The sequence below is a fragment of the Gasterosteus aculeatus genome, chromosome X (assembly GCF_964276395.1).
Source record: "Gasterosteus aculeatus chromosome X, fGasAcu3.hap1.1, whole genome shotgun sequence".
NCBI lineage: Eukaryota > Metazoa > Chordata > Actinopteri > Perciformes > Gasterosteidae > Gasterosteus > Gasterosteus aculeatus.
Window position 1 is genome coordinate 9542702 of NC_135698.1, and position 15870 is coordinate 9558571.

Genomic DNA, 15870 nt, shown 5'->3' on the forward strand with positions numbered 1-15870 from the left:
GTGTGTGTGTCTGCGTGTGAAGAACTCCTTGTAATCAAAAAGCTATTGCCAAAGTTTAGGCGCATTTTGCAAAGAAAATATGATGATATGATTTGCAGCCTGAGGATATGAAAAAATAAGGAGCACGGGAGAACAGGTAGAGATGGGCAGCATTCCAAATAGCAAAGTCAAGTCAACTAAAACTCTGGCTGGCCAGTGTTTGAAATTCGAACCAAGTAGACAGACTACTCACAGGCCGCCACAGTCGGCTGATGGTTTCATGCAGAATGTGACTGGTGACCTATCAATATTCCCGTATGCGTGTGTTACGGGACAATGAGAGAGACTGATTATTCCATGGCAAGGCTTTCATAGGCCGCAGGATGCCCATTACAGAGCATTGAGTTTCAAACTTAGTTAAAAATGTCTTTCGTAATTTAATAATGTGTCCTATTGATGTCATTTAACCTCTTTCCAAGCACTTTATTCCCTCTATGCAGACGTCTCAGACTCGGCTTGTGTGAGAGTGCATATTTCCAAACGTTACATTTTGGATTACCAGGCAGAGGGGAATGTGTGAGTGTGTGTGTGTGTGTGTGTGTGTGTGTGTGTTTGTGGGATAATAGCAAAACCTTTAAAACGATCGTTCCCGTATCAGCATTTCATTCTGTAACTTGACCTACCATTCGACCCTCGCACTTAGTTTACCTTCAAGATAAGTCTCACATTTCATCGTATCTTCCGTTAAAAGCTACCAGGCGGTTAAATGTAACAGAGAGAGTGCGTTAATCCCCATTCACAAACTTTAAAAAGGAAAGATGACTGACACCATCGCGCCTGTCATCAAGTTTCCTACAGAAAGTGAAACTGAGGGAGGTAGCGAGCAATTTATATGCAGAGAACACAATAGAGCGCGATGCTCATAAATCAGCTGTCCCATTCAAAGTAAGTGTTCAATAAACCTCCAGACTGCCAGAGTGACTGACTTAACTCTCATTGTAGAAATACTTCTGTGCGAGATGAGCCATGCAGCAAGGTCATTAAGTCTGGTAAAATTAGCTACTTTCTATGGTTTTCTTCAACTTATTATTTGGAGCATGATCCGTTATAGCTTTAGTTCAAGATTTCCTCATTCCTCAGATGGCTTCTTTTGATCCAGTCGAGTGAATGGGTTCATACTTGGTGAACAACCCAAAAGAATGATGACCTGACTCGGACTGTTTCTCAGGCGCACAACTTTACCGTGTTGGTTCAATCTCACCACTCTCATCAATCTTGTTTCCAAATACAGCATGAGGCTGTTTTTAACAAGAAGACCAACTCGCCCTTACCTTTTTTTTATTACCAAACATTGAGCACCTGTGCTAAAAATAGCAGAGCATTTAGAAGCCTACGAGTAACATGTTATCGTCAAGAATTTGCAATTGAGTAGAGTAAGGAGTAGAGTATAAAAACTATACACTGTGTGAAACGTACTGTGAAATCCACAGTTATTAATTGGCACAGTGACAAGTAACGTATTGTAAAAACGAAAGCACACTAACTTACTGTAAAAAGCAACAACCCATAGTGTGGGCCTCTGAATGTGAAAATATGTCATTCAACGTCAATGATGTTTCTACAGCTTGATGTGCCGACCTGTGTGGCAAAACCTATAATAATGATCCATAATGTCCTAAAATAGCCACTGCACAGACAGTGAATTATATAATTTAGGTGGCAACTAGCCCTTTTTCCGGAAACATATATTAAAGCTGAACCAACATCTCAGTCTTCATGTTTCATCCATTCAACTAAGATTTGGGAATTTGGAATAGCTGATGTGGCGAATGCCTGAATACATTTATTTACTGATGAACAAGTGCAGAAAATACTTGATCAAGAGAGTTGGAGATAAGAAATAGAAAACATGTTGTTGTTGTTGAAGACATTTTCCTTTTAATGGTGCAGCAACTTTCTTTCATGTCACAGCTACATTGAACCAATCTTATAAAGTGCTGTCATGTATTGATTTGGAAACTTTTGATTTCAATTTGTACAAAACTCGCACATGAGTTACCTCGAGTGTGGAGCTCGGTTCCAGAGTCTCTGTTGCAAATATCTGGGTTTAGAAAATATGTCACAAAGAGGTATGAGTAAAGTGTTCTATTTTCGCTGAGGAGCTGCTTTGCAAACACCCTGCAGCAGAGCAGTTAATCCCCAACTGTTCAAATGTAGCTGCTCATCGGCCAACAATTTGACATTTTATTCATCCTGGGCAGGAACCAGATATGATTACGTATAAAATCCTGTTTTTTATATTTTAGTTTCCGTCAAATACTTGGTTATAAACATGATTTGATTTGAGGCTTAAACCTGAGAATGAAATGTTATATTCAGTGCATTAATTCTACCAAAAGCTCACAGAAAAACGGTTGTCAGGCTCCAATAAATTTAGTCGCACAAAACCTTGCCTCCGGGTCAATCTGCGCCTTGATTCTGTGACATCTCAAGGTCTAGATCAATGGTGTCTGGTAACTCAGTCACTGTGGCAGCAGCTGTGTTGATATTAATCATAAGTTATTCAATCGGGGGCCCCAGGAGTCCGCTCGGCAGCCTGAGAGACGGACAGGAAGGCACACACAGAGTGGGATGAATCATCAATGGGAGGCGGGGGTCTTCTGGGAGATCACTAAATCCCAAAGTGGCACCCAACTTTCAAGTTCATGCAGAGAATATCATATCAAAATGACTTTCCGTATGGAAAACGGGATGCGTCTTTGGTTTGATCATTTTATTCGCATTGGTTGGAGTTGGGTAAAACATTTTAAGAAACCTACACCGCTTACTGAATACACGGCACGTACCAGTGCATACGTGTATATTTTATGCATTCTGATGCTTTCTTGTTTGCTCTACACACATATTGAAACACTCTTTACATGATACCCCTTGAACTTCTGCAGCATCTTGTGTATGCATCCATTGTTTGTCTGCATTATATGCTACCTCAGTCCGGAATAAGTTTAAATATGTACATTATGCTGTCACACGCATTTTTAAAACAAAGTGATTAGGTATATCGGCTACTTGTTTCTGCCTCTTTCCTTTTCACCTTGCCACTCTCTGGCTTAGTCTATTAGAGACAGAGGGAGGTTTTATCTGGTAAAGCAAACCACAGTGCAGTATTATCTCCAGAGACAGCCAGGGAGCTGATAGGTATCACTCTACAAATAGGCTGTTCTTCCCAAGACTCCACATAGAGATAATGTGCCGCTTTTTCTTCATCCTATTTCCTCTTTTCTCTTCTCTCTGTCTTTGAATCAGTAACATACGGACTTTGTCTTTTTTTGTTCACTGTACCTTTATATCTCTCCCTGGATATCTCTCCCTCTTTCTCAGTCCCCCTCTTTGTATCTCCGTCAGGCTGATCTCTTGGGGAAAGAGGTGTGTTACCTTTCCCACGTTGGAGATTTTGCAGATATTAGCCTTCTGTGTTCAAACTAACCCAGGATGGGAAAAAAAAGAAACACCACCCTGCATGCGAGCGCGATGTGAGTCCAGCTCTATTTAGGTAGGGTGGAATATCGACGGGGCGGGAGTAGGTGCGTTTGCGAGCATTTGTGAAGGGTGCCAGCTATCCTGCAGTGTGCGCGTCTCTAGTGCGTCACCCTGCTTTCTCCGGCCCAGGTTCCCCGCTGCGTTCAGCATATGGTAACCATGGGATACAGGTTATAGATAAGGCTATCTATGCCACCAAATGCCCTTTGACGTCATGCACCTTCCCTTGTCTCATCTATTCTCCTCTCCTTAGTTACTTACTTACAAACTGCTGGTTTTCAAAGATCCTAAATGACTCTCAGAGACCACTTTGAGATAGTGAACAAAATGAGACTTGCTCGCAGTGCTGCGAGGCTTTTGGGAAAGTTTGTGCATGGCGCTAGAGGGGAATGTCAGAATTTATCATGCTTACAATAGCAATGATAACGCCATGATCTTAAACAGGTGGGCTCTAACGTTTAGCATGTTCTCGATGCTGGTTTGAATCTGCTGACAAGCACTAAAGGACTGAGGATAGCTGGTGATGGTGTGGGACGGGTCGTCGGTTATGTAGGTAGTTGGACATAAGCCATTAAGCCAAGTATTAGACAAAATAGACTGTTCACCTGATATAGAACAAGAAGGGTATCCGTTGTTCCCAAGTAGGTTTGACAATATGTGGGGAGGTATTTGGATTTCAGAGGTATTTAAAGGTATGAGTAAACAGGTAAAACAGACTACGTTGGCTAGAATCTGTCAAACAACTTTGCTACTGGTCATTTTGAGACTTAGTAGCAACTCATCATCACTTCCTTCCCTTCCTGGAAGCTTCCTTTCTATGGGTTTTAAGCTCATTATCATATTAAAAATTTCAACTGGCAAAAATAAGGTACAGAGTGGAAGGATAATTCGGAAGATGTACTATGATTATCTGTAAATTATTTTAATAACAGTCTAGTTTCCAATTTCAAATAAAGGACATTATCCCTACGAAACAAATAATAACACCGTGTCATCCTCATGACAAATTATATTTGTAGAGCCAATGTTATTAGTGAGCTTTTCTCAACATATTTACTGTGACATTTTTCAATAAATGGTTCATGTTTCGTTTGTAACAACCTGTAGGTTTTATTGGGCTCGGAGGGGCAGCTGGTGCGAGGACAGTCGGGCCCTGCGGAGCCTGTTGGAGGTTGTGCATCAAGTGATGGGTGGGCTTATTGCAGACAGACCTGCACTACTACCGCCCTGCTTCTGGTTCTCCAAAATGCTCTGCTTGCCCTGTCTTGACTCTTAGCTGCCATGGTTCTATCCCACGGCCCCTAAATAACCTCCATCAAGCCTTAAATATTCGAGTCCGCTAGTAAAGCTAAGGGATCTTGGCGGGATTCAAGTGCGGTCTTGGGGAGCGTTTAGAGGAAGCTCTATTGAGCTCACAGCAGAGTCTTTGAGCCCGAATGGCCGGCCGGCTATTTGTTTGGCACTCGAAAGGCTTCCCGTCCACCGGTTTACCGAGCTTCCACCACAAAGTAGATTTCTCGTTGCAATAGTGCTGAAGGAAGTGAATTTAATGTTGAAAAACTATACCTGATTAAAAGCCTATAGGGACTTCGGGAACAAAATGGTGAGCTACCTTTAAAGAATGTGCCAAACGCATTGAGCAGCTGGGTCGGATCCGGTATTCCATAACTTCAGCATACATGTGGAGTGACTGTGCTTTTTTAAAAAAATATTTAGAAAATAAGATGTTAACAATGTGATTTTCCACTGGGTGCTACTATTAATAGTTTGAATTTAGATTGTGTCTGAAGGCATCAAATCAAATTCTTTTTTGAAGGAAGTTGCTTGAGAGGAGGGGGCATTTCCCAGGAAACAGTCTTGCTGAGCTGCTGTGACAGCACAAGAGGAGCGGGGGAATTGGAAGAGGACTCGGTGCCCGATCCAAGTGGTCCTAGTGTGCACAGTTTTTCCTTTCCAGAAATGTTTTCGGAAAGAAATTGAAATTACCATGGAAATTAAACCTTTGCTTCATAGCAACATTAATTGGCTGGTTATACAAAACAATAAATCAAATATTCACTTCAATCTAAATTTAAAACGGAATTAACATTTGAGCGCCTGTGTCAGGATTCCACCCTCATCCCGTTCAACATCGCCTCCCACTCAATTCCATTCTCCTCCCTCTCATTCAATCACCCGGTCACCTGAGTACTAATCACCTTCACCTGAGCCTAATCACCAGCACTCCTTTATAACCCAACATGCATCACTCACCCGTTGTCTGATCTCGTCATTCCATGACTACAGACTCTTCGAGCTCACTTCCGTGTCTTCCCAGATACCCTCCTGAGCTTCCTGAAACTCCATGCGTCATCATCAGCTGTTCACCACCTCCATCGGCGTCTTCATCCGTCACAGAGCAAGCAGGACTCCTCGCCTTTCAGCTAAGATTCTCCATTCACCCCGTGTCTTACAACCTACTTTCCTCTCGACGTCTGCAACAATAAAGCTGCATTTGAAACTCACCCCTCTGTTCCGTGTTTCAATACCTGACAGAAGATCAGACCAAAATATGCAACGCTCTACGGATGCACGAGAGGATCCACCGCTACCAATTCCCCCGGCTTCAGCTCCTCTGGCAGCGGAGTCCCTCCCGCGTACACCCGCAGCTTTGTTCTCTGCCTCTTCGAGTCCCATGGCCCGGCCCGCGCCCTACTCCGGTGAGGCGGAGGATTGCAGTGGGTTTCTCTTACAAACATCTCTATACTTCACCATGAATGAACATCAATTCAGTGGCGATCCTGCTCGGGTGGCCTTCCTCATATCACTGTTGTCCGGCCCCGCTCTTCAATGGGCTCAAGCCTTGTGGCAATCCGATTCTCCGGTAATTAAATCTCTCCCTGATTTTCTCCGTCACTTTAAAGAGGTGTTTGGCCAAACAGTGGCTTCATTATCTGTTCACGATCAATTGTTCCAACTTCAACAAGGGAATTCTTCCGTGAACGCCTACGCTCTTCGCTTCCGCACCCTCGCCGCAGCTAGTGGATGGAACGAGCCCGCGTTAATCACCGCATTCCGCCAGGGGTTAAACCCGACGGTTCGTCAGCTGATTGTGGTGTATGATGATGTCATGGGCATCGAAAATCTCATCCAGAAAACCATTCGAGTTGCACAACTACTCACTGCTTGCGATCGGCCCACACACATGAGACCTTCCCCGCTGCCGGCAACAGACTCCTCCCCGGCCTCTCCTCCGGCTCCAATTCCTATGGAAGTCGACGCCTCTCATCTCTCCCCTTCTGAGCGCCTTCGACGAATGCAACAACATCTATGTCTATACTGTGCTTCTGACCAGCATATGCTCAGCAACTGCCCCGTTCGACCTCCGCGCCTAGCAGTGAGTTCAATTACTGTAGCCCCTCCAGTAGAACATCTAGTGAAAACACGAGTACATCTCCTAACCCATAAACTGTGTTTTCCAGCGCAAGCCCTCATCGATTCAGGCTCCGCGGGGAACTTCATCTCCTTCACCTGCCTTCAGAAGATGAATCTCAGCAGAAAACGACTAGATCACGATCTCTCTATTAACACCATCCAAGGCAAACCGCTAGGCCGAGGTCGTATCCGTTACTGCTCCCCCGTAATCACTCTTCAAATAGGATGTCTGCATTCCGAGAAAATTTCCTTTATGGTGCTGGAGGAGTCTACCGCTGAAGTCATCCTGGGACGACCCTGGTTGATCCAACATCAACCCGTACTCTGCTGGAAAACCGGCGAAATCCTCCGATGGGGTAATGACTGTCACCACTCCTGTTTGAAGTCTGTTAAGAAAATCTCTTCTTCCTCTTCCTCGCCAGACGACTCCGAGGCCGCGGTTCCTGTGTTATCTGCAGTTGAAACCGGCTCCCAGACCCACGTCCAATGTGAAATTCCAGTGGAGTACCGGACGTTCCAGGACGTCTTCAGTAAAGCACTGGCAACCAAGTTACCACCTCATCGGCCAGGGGACTGTGCAATTGACCTGCTACCCGGAGCTACACTTCCTAAGGGCCGAATATATCCTTTGTCCATCCCGGAACAAAGGGCCATGGAGGAGTATGTGGCAGAGGCATTACAGCAAGAGTTCATACGTCCATCCATCTCCCCGGCCGCCTCAAGCTTTTTCTTCGTGGCTAAGAAGGACGGGGGCTTGCGGCCCTGCATTGACTATCGTCACCTGAATTCACAAACCATCAAATTCCGCTATCCCCTTCCTCTGGTCCCTGCCGCTCTGGAACAGCTACGTGGCGCCCGCCTCTTTTCCAAGCTAGACTTGAGAAGTGCCTACAATCTGATACGAATCCGTCATGGCGATGAATGGAAGACTGCCTTCGTGACCCCCTCAGGCCACTACGAGTATCAGGTAATGCCGTTCGGCTTATCCAACGCTCCTGCTGTCTTCCAGAGCTACATGAACGAAGTTCTCCGGCCCTTCCTCAACCGGTTTGTCATTGTGTACATCGACGACATACTAATCTATTCTTCTTCCAGATCTGAGCATCATAATCATGTCCTTCAAGTACTACGAAAGCTACGAGAACACCAACTATACCTCAAATTGGAGAAGTGCGAGTTCCACACTTCAACCGTCCAGTTCCTGGGATACATCATCAGCCAAGAGGGAATCCAAATGGACCCGAGGAAGGTAGACGCCATTCAGGACTGGCCCATGCCAGCCACCATTAAAGAACTCCAGCGCTTCCTAGGATTTGCAAATTTCTACAGACGTTTCATCCAAAACTACAGTCACCTCAGCTCTCCCCTCACATCTGCTCTGAAGGGCCGGCCCAAGTCCCTGTCCTTGACACCCGCAGCCATGGAAGCATTCCAACAACTAAAGGACTCTTTCTCCTCTGCACCTGTTTTAGCTCATCCCAACCCAGAACTTCCGTTCATCGTGGAAGTTGATGCTTCATCTACTGGTGTAGGAGCAGTACTGTCTCAGCGGCAGGGCGAACCCCCCATACTCCATCCATGCGCCTTCTTCTCCAGGAAACTTGCCCCGGCGGAGCAGAATTATGATATTGGAAACCGTGAGCTACTCGCCATCAAGCTAGCCCTTGAGGAATGGAGACACTGGCTGGAGGGGGCTAATCACCAGTTTGAGGTAATTACTGACCACAGAAACCTTGAATACCTTCGTGAAACTAAAAGACTGAATCCAAGACAAGCCCGCTGGGCTCTCTTCTTCACCCGCTTCGACTTCATGGTATCATATCGCCCTGGAAGTAAGAATTGCAGGGCAGATGCCCTCTCCCGAATCCATCATGCTTCCTCGGACGAGGCCGAACCGGTTCCTATCCTCCCTCCAGCTCTCTTCATTAGTCCGATCATCTGGGACCTTGACGACCAGATCAATCAGGAAAACCTTCTCCATCCTGCTCCGCCGGGAGGGCCAGACGGGAGCAAATTCGTCCCTGAACACCTGAGAACCCCCCTTCTGGACTCGGCCCACTCTGTTCCGGGCACTGGACATCCGGGTAGCAAGCGGACCCTCTCACTCCTCCGTCAACGGTACTGGTGGCCCACCATCTCGGAGGACGTCGCAAGGTTCGTCAAAGGATGTTCAGTCTGTGCCATCGTCAATACCCCGAGGAGACTGCCTGAGGGAAAATTATTGCCTCTACCGATTCCGCGTCGTCCATGGTCCCACATCGGAATCGACTTCATGACCGACCTTCCTCCTTCTGATGGTTTCACGTGTGTACTAGTAGTGGTGGATCGTTTCTCAAAGGGCTGCAAGTTAATCCCGCTAGCTGGCCTCCCTACTGCACTCGTGACCGCAGAAGCCCTCTTCCATAATGTCTTCCGGAACTTCGGAATTCCAGAAGACATAGTCTCGGACAGGGGACCCCAGTTCATCTCCAGAGTCTGGCGTGCCTTCTTCCGGCTCCTCGGGGTAACTGTCAGCCTTTCATCTGGATACCATCCACAGACTAATGGCCAAACTGAACGCAAGATCCAAGAGATTGGTCGATATCTGCGGACCTACTGCCACCAGTACCAGGACAGCTGGAACCAATACCTCCCCTGGGCGGAATATGCCCAAAATTCCCTGCGACAGTCCACCACCGGGCTCACCCCATTTCAATGCATACTAGGATACCAGCCACCTCTCTTCCCCTGGTCGGGTGAGCCCTCGGAGGTTCCAGCTGTCGACTTCTGGTTCCATCAGAGCGAGGGGGTATGGGACTCGGCTCACGTTCAACTCCAACAGGCAGTCAGAAGGCACAAAACACAAGCTGACCGTCGAAGACTAAAAACTCCTATTTATCAACCAGGACAGAAGGTTTGGCTCTCTACTAGAAATATTCGACTCAGACTGCCCTGTCGTAAGCTGAATCCTCGGTTCATTGGACCATTCCCCATCGAGAGGCAGTTGAACGAAGTCACCTACAGACTCAAGCTACCCCGACAGTATCGTATATCTCCCTCATTTCATGTTTCGCTGTTAAAACCCTTCATTGAACCGGTCTCCCCTTGTCCCTCAGATGACCCCTCGGTGGATGTACCTCCTCCTCCGGTGCCTGTGGAGGATGAACCCATCTATGGGATCCGGACCATCTTGGACTCTCGGCGGCGAGGTCCCCGACTGGAGTACCTCATCGACTGGGAGGATTACGGACCTGAGGAACGATGCTGGGTACTTCGTGATGACGTCCTAGATCCGACGCTCCTCTCTCTGTTTCACGAGGAACATCCGGATCGTCCTGCACCCAGAGGTCGGGGTAGACCTCGTCGCCGACAACATCCTTCGCAGGCGTCAAGAGCCGCCTCGGGAGGAGGGGGTACTGTCAGGATTCCACCCTCATCCCGTTCAACATCGCCTCCCACTCAATTCCATTCTCCTCCCTCTCATTCAATCACCCGGTCACCTGAGTACTAATCACCTTCACCTGAGCCTAATCACCAGCACTCCTTTATAACCCAACATGCATCACTCACCCGTTGTCTGATCTCGTCATTCCATGACTACAGACTCTTCGAGCTCACTTCCGTGTCTTCCCAGATACCCTCCTGAGCTTCCTGAAACTCCATGCGTCATCATCAGCTGTTCACCACCTCCATCGGCGTCTTCATCCGTCACAGAGCAAGCAGGACTCCTCGCCTTTCAGCTAAGATTCTCCATTCACCCCGTGTCTTACAACCTACTTTCCTCTCGACGTCTGCAACAATAAAGCTGCATTTGAAACTCACCCCTCTGTTCCGTGTTTCAATACCTGACAGCCTGCATATTTGCACGTGGACACGTCTTATTACTACACAAAAATCATTCCTTTTAGATAAGGTCAAGGTGTGCTGGCCCAGCACTGCGCTTTGAATTGGCTAACAGCCGCACTTAAAGTAATTTGTGTTCTCCTCTTTTATTGAACGGTGGTACCGACACAATTTTTTCTTGTCCTCTCCTCTCTTATCCCGCTCTCTCTTTGTAACTTTGACTGAGCCCCTTTTTAAAATGTTGGTTGGTGACCTTTGAACTCGAGTAAACAGACCCTTTGGCAACTGTGTGTCCTTCTTAATACAACTGTACCACAGTTACAAGCCACCGTCTTCTTCACTCACGGTGACCGACTGCAGCTTATGAGGATTGGAATTGAACTGAAGAGGGTTGACACACGGCTACATCTTCAACTAAAGCAAAAAGGACAATCTATGGATCCAGTTGCTCCAAGTCGTTATGCACCTTGTCTATCCCTACAGCCTCAGCCAAAATGTGCTGAATGATTTTAGCTGTTAATATCATAATCAATTATACATGTGTCAGATCTAATGGCCCAAGCCAATAGAAACGGACATCAATGCTGAACTGAAAGACCAAAGGAATTATTAGAGGAAGCATTATTTCCCTTGGATACAGGAGAGGATTAAACTCCGGGGCTCGTGGGACACTGGAATTGTTTTTCCACTCTCTGGGGTTATCTCAGGTAACAACTATTCGAGTATTATTAAAGAGCTAAAAATGGCCCATACAGTTATAGCAAAGTGAATCAAGCTGCCATTGAGTTTTCGCTTGTGTGTGTCTGTGTGTGCGCAATGATTGTGTATGTGCATGCATGTGTGTGAATGCCCTTGGAGACGTCTGTTCGTGTGCGTAGAGACGTGTGAGCTGACAGAAGCAGTTGGTAGTCAGGATATGTGTCTAAGAAGAAAACAGGGTGAGAAGACCTCCTTAAATGTGCACAGTGCTGCAAAAAACAACTTTGGCATTTGTGCTGGAGTACAAAAAATAAGCACCCGATAAGTCTATTTTGTACCTGCAAACATTGCATTTATTCCACAGTTATGAGCAGTATTTTCAATAATATTTTGTTTGGTGTGAATTCAAAATGCACAATCTGCTCTAAAGCGTAGTTTGTGTCTGTCACTGTCATATGTTATCAAGTTACGTCTTATAGCCTCCTTTGCTGCTTTTCTTGATCATTTCGTCAGTGTTCCCGTTTATGTTTAAAATGTAGGTTAAGAGACATGTAAATGTACACATAACATGCATTAAGAAATAGAACTCCACTGTGGGGCATGAGCATCCATACATATATGGACCTCTTTCTTTTCGCTTTCATCAGCCTCGGCTTTCATCCCCTCCCATTCAGTCTGTCATTACGGCATTGCCTCTGCTCTCTTAAAATGTAAACAAGATGTAATGTCTTTTGTGCATGTTCACGTTTTGTGGTACTAAGTGCTCTGGACATGGGTAAAGTAAGGTCAATAGCCACTAATGCTCATTATCCGGGACTATAACGGCAGATATCCATAGACATGGATGAAATACATCTCGGACTGGTTCCAGAGTATAATCATGTGAAATTAGAGCGGGTGCACTAATAGCCGTGGTGCCGCTCAGCTGTAACGAGGGAAAATAGGTCAGGTGGTCCAGGTCACAAGCGGTGTCCCGCACGGAGTAAACATCAGCGGCACTACGCGGTTACAGCGATGTCCTGCTTTATTTGTCATCGCTCCTCAAAAGCCTCACGTATAATATTATTCCAGGATATATCGTCTGGCGGTTCACTCCCCACCAGTTAATCAAAACGCTTCTTTTCACCAATGTCACACGGCAGGATTACTCAATTCATTAGCAAAAATATAAACAAGACAAAATTCCCATTTGTTATTACCAGTTGAGGAACTAACATTGATGTTATAGAATAAAGTTACTCATTCCCTTTTCATGTTTTTACTTAGATTTACATACTGTAAGTATGTTTGTGCTTCTACTTGAATAAACACAGTTATAAAGTAATAGTGATTTTACTTGAGTATCATTTTTCTTTGATCTTCCCACCTTAGCTCTTAACTCAGCATAGGTTGTTTTGGTTCCCAAAAAAGAATCCAGGTAACAGTCGTATAACCGACATACTTTTGGATTAAATAACTTGTGCTCCCATCTCAAGTAAGTTTGTGCAGAAATAGGTCAAAGTGTGTTTTTGAAACCTCGTCTGTATGTTTTAAGTTTACTTACAAAAAAACTTTTACTGTCTTATGGTGCATTTTACGGGCCATCAAGTCCCGTTAAATGTTCAGAGTTTTTTCTGCTGCCGTAGTAGTTCTGTTCCAAAACTCTCTTTACATCGCTGGTTGTGTCCCTGTGGACATACAGTCAATACGACCGTACAGTGCTCGAGTAAGCAGGTCCCTTGACCTGTATATCTACAGTATGTACGTCTTCCCCTTTAGGCCACAGCGTCTTTGTAATCTTGTCCTTGCTGATATGAAGCAGGTTGAGTGCGCACGCCTTGTGGAGTGTCTCCGGCGACCAATGCCAATCATGCTGACAGCTCCACTCACATCTTCGGGCATCTTACATTCAAGGTCTGTTTCGTGTCTTAAATTTTAGGGATCCGCATGGAAAAGACATATGTTGCGAGCCAAGAATTCCCCCGTTTCAGCAGGCAAAAGCTTTTCATCGTCCACTCTGGGAAATCTTTGGGTTCGGCCTGCGTCCCAAATGACCTCATACCCTCTCTATGCCACGTCATCTTATGTTAGTTATAGTTCCATTTTTCATTGTTTGTGAAGAATCAATGATGGATTGGAGAAATGGCCAATTATTTGTCGCTGTTAGTGAATGTGTAGGAAGAGAGATAAGGAAAACTTTGCTTGCACCATATCATTTCCATGCAGATATCATTGTTTATTCATCATTATTTAGGATAGTATGTTTTCTGTGGCTGTGCTACATGGATTATGGGTCGATTAAGTAGTCGCGAGTGATTGTTTAATTGATTGTGTCTGTTTGGACGGACATTGACCACACGTTCTTACTTTTGTTCTTTTGAGGCTCCGCATTGTGGATGTTCTATATTCTATACATTATATATGTACATTTAGGACCAAGAGGATAGAAAGTCATGTAATCTTGAGAAACCTATCTCAAACACCAGAAGAAAACCTTCTCAAGCACTAAGAGCACATTATATTAAGAATAAAATACACAGTGCATCCTTGTCAAGCTGCTTTTGCTCTTTGGACAGAGGAGCTGAAATTCAAATGTGAATTTGAAAGGTCTGATCACCTTAATTTATGTGACCCGGTAGTGACGCACAAGAGCCACAATAAACTGGAGCCTGAGACTATCCATCCATCCATCCATCCATCCGTACATTTTCAAACCGCTTATCCGTCATGTGTGGAAAACTAAACGTAATAACTGTTATGATATACACCACACTCAAATGCATCTGACCTGAACAGAAATGGTCATGTAAGAGATGGTTAAAGAAACAGAGGAAAATATATGGCTTGCTCAATAAAGCATTCAGAGCCTATATATTGCCTCCACACAGTTCTCAAAATAAAGACAGCTGAGTGTGTGGGTAGCAGCTAACTCTGCTAATAGTGCAAACAATTGTAACAGTGCTGACAAATCAAAGAGGTTTACACCGGGGAAAGTGGGAGCTACACTTGACCGACGACGCCATGTGTCGGGGCAGGATAATTAATGGTTACTGAAGCATGACCACAGTGTACCGCGGTGACCATTAGCCAACCAGAGGGGCGCGACAGAGAGACTCACGTGCACAGAAATGTGTTTAAACAAAGCAGAGGAAATTCTTATATTGTGAAACACAGTGTGAGAGCAACTTATTGTACAACTGTGCAGCATTTGTTCGATTTCTGTCAAAGTTTTGCAAACTGACTGAATTCGGTGGCACTTCATATCGTAGCCTACTACTTTACCTGAAGCCACACCCTCAATCAACTGAGCCTGAACGTGCGCCGTGTAGGAAAACATAAATAGTTCAGAAGAACATGAAATGTTCTATGTGGCTAGCAGAGCTGTTTTAATATGAGGCTAATTTAAAATGTAAATACACGGTTAAAATGTTTGATGTTTACTTGTAACTTAAGTCTTCAAATAACCAATTTTGATTAAAATTAGAAGTGACCGAATAGAAAACATCAGCAGACACTGATACTGTGATAAGAATCTGCCCTTAGGGCACTGTGATTAGGCTACAACAGTTTCCGTAGCAACAGCGTGGTTGATCATGGACGTCATCGAAATAATGAGTGTGCTCAATACTCCTTACAATATCAGTCCATTTTTGTCAATTATATGTGATCTACGCTTCAGTACTGTGAAAAAGAGTATTTCCATTGAGTGAGATATGACCGAACTATCCAGGATATCAAATTGCTAACAACAAAGAAACTGAAACCTTTCTAACAGAACATCAAAATATCTACTTCTCCACATTTAGAGCATGCTTATTGTCAATTCTATCTATTTGTCATTTGAAATAGTATATTGAATTCCCTCCGAGGCACTGGTGACATTGAGTCAAACATATGAGATAAAGAAAGCAGTATTGATGCTTCTAATGTTCAATCAACTTGCACGAGTCACTACATCACCGCTGTCTTTCACGCATTGCAGCTTTAGGATCAATTAACATTGGTCAATAAAACACAAAGAAAAACTATTCTAAACTGTTTTGTAAATGCCGTGTAAAAAACAAAAATGCAGACTTAAAAATGAACTAATAGTTTGGAATCTAATTAAATATTTACCTATGGAGGCAAAGATTAATTCATCCAAAATGCCAGTTTTCCAGAGAACAAGAGCAAATCTAAAGACCACATCATCAACAATGAGTAATCAATCAAGCATTCAATCAGCGAGTATTTTCTAGGCTAGCTCATAACAAAAAGGTCAGCATCTTTCAAAATGGCTGAAAAACAAAGAGGGGAAATGCGTGACCTGCATTGCAAGGATTTAACATATTAGGTTAAAGTCTAAACCACTGACACACGGTCTCTCCTTCAGCTGAGTGATTATTTGTTTTTGTCAAACTGCGCCCGGCTTAGTGGTCAACCTATAGTGAAACTGAG

At 44.7% G+C, this 15870-nt stretch overlaps 1 long non-coding RNA gene across 1 annotated transcript; it reads left to right on the forward strand.

The window, feature by feature from the left end:
• The first annotated feature begins 10185 nt into the window (after positions 1 to 10185).
• On the forward strand, positions 10186 to 10733 carry LOC144383620 (uncharacterized). Its single transcript, XR_013451045.1, has 2 exons — positions 10186 to 10325; positions 10547 to 10733. It is a non-coding gene; the product is annotated as an uncharacterized LOC144383620 (long non-coding RNA).
• Positions 10734 to 15870: the final 5137 nt, after the last annotated feature.